The following is a 1,344-nucleotide window of genomic DNA, read 5'->3' on the forward strand; positions in this document are numbered from 1 at the left end:
GCCAGGGCATGGTCGGGGTGGGGAGGGGCTGGATATACAACAAATACAGAAGCATCAAAACCAGTAAACAATCAGATAAATGGAGAAATAGTGTGTGGCTCCTGAGTCCTAATCACCCAGAGAAGTCCAGATTTACAGGAAACCACAGACAGTCATTCCTCACCTCTTCCTCCTGCTTCACCTCCTTCTCGCCTTCATTATGTACAAGCTCCACTACTAACGACGGAAAGACTCCGGTCCGACCGTTCAGCTCTCCCTCCCAGAAGCCGTCGTCCACCTGAACCACAGTCCAGAGGTCAAACAGAGCACGTGCCTCGTGAATCATCTAAACTCACCATCCACTTACTGGCTTTATTCAGAGTAGGGCGTGATACTTTTTACTTGAGTGTTGTAGGCTGCAGTCTAAGCACAGACCTTTTGAAGTAGTTTGCCTTGTCATCCAGCAGAGGGCGCTCTGTCAGCTTGACCTATTGACCTATCAGTAAACTAAGCTAATGATAATGCAGTGTTCTTTTTGTGAAAATGAAAATGGAGGACAATAGGGAGCAGAGGTGTCCTGAGCAGAACACAACACTAAAACATCTGAGAGGCAGCAAGTGTAAGTGTATTTTGGGTTCTACACCATGGATGGCAAAGTCACAAATAAAGATAAGGCTGTTTGTCGACTTTGTAAAAGGCAGCTGGCTTACTCTACAAAGACAACAAATCTCAATCAAAGGGGGTGGGGTTATACGAATTGCGGGTCATTTAGAATTTTTAAAAAAGTGACAGCTTTCAGCCACATCTCATTGCCTTCAACTAGAGTCGTCTCAGTTGTAATACTGCAGTCGTGATGACAACTTAACAAACTCAATTTGCTGATGAAGGCTGTGTGATGTGGTTGAAAGCTCTATAGAAAATCAAGAATTAACTCTCACACTGACTCACCCTGTACCTGCTCCTGTTTACAGGACAGGTGGGTGTGACAGGTGAGTCTGACAGGTGAGCCTCACTGTTCTGTCATGACTTGGTGTAGAAACACAGACTCTGGCAGATCTAGGCTTTTAATTTGAAATGTACTGCACCTCTCCATATCGATAGCGGATCAGGTGGATCAGCGCCCCCTCCTGGAAGGACAGCTCCTCTGCACTCTGGGCCTGGTAGGAGTACAGAGCTCTGGCCAAACCTGAAACAGATCACAGCTGTATCATATGACCATCGAATAACACTACATCATCACGCGTGTGCATGTTGAAGGTGTGAGGATCAAACAGTGCAGATATAAATGTGATTGGACTGGATGTCTCAGCAGTGTGTTTTAGTAAATTTTCACTAAAATATACCATGCATTATAAATATACTGAA

At 45.0% G+C, this 1,344-nt stretch overlaps 1 protein-coding gene and 1 long non-coding RNA gene across 4 annotated transcripts in view; one reads left to right on the forward strand and one right to left on the reverse strand.

Annotated features, from left to right (window-relative positions):
* LOC111663592 (uncharacterized) lies at positions 1-1,305 on the reverse strand. Its single transcript, XR_002761395.2, has 3 exons — positions 1,065-1,305; positions 164-277; positions 1-28 (listed from the first exon to the last, which is right to left on the reverse strand). It is a non-coding gene; the product is annotated as an uncharacterized LOC111663592 (long non-coding RNA).
* The window catches only part of rell2 (RELT like 2), a 29,300-nt gene that overhangs the window by 11,075 nt on the left and 16,881 nt on the right, over positions 1-1,344 (forward strand). The window lies entirely within an intron of this gene.

The sequence above is a fragment of the Seriola lalandi genome, unplaced genomic scaffold (genome assembly GCF_002814215.2).
Source record: "Seriola lalandi dorsalis isolate HSWRI2012SDOR001 ecotype SW California unplaced genomic scaffold, Sedor1 jcf7180002054578, whole genome shotgun sequence".
Classification (NCBI taxonomy): domain Eukaryota; kingdom Metazoa; phylum Chordata; class Actinopteri; order Carangiformes; family Carangidae; genus Seriola; species Seriola lalandi.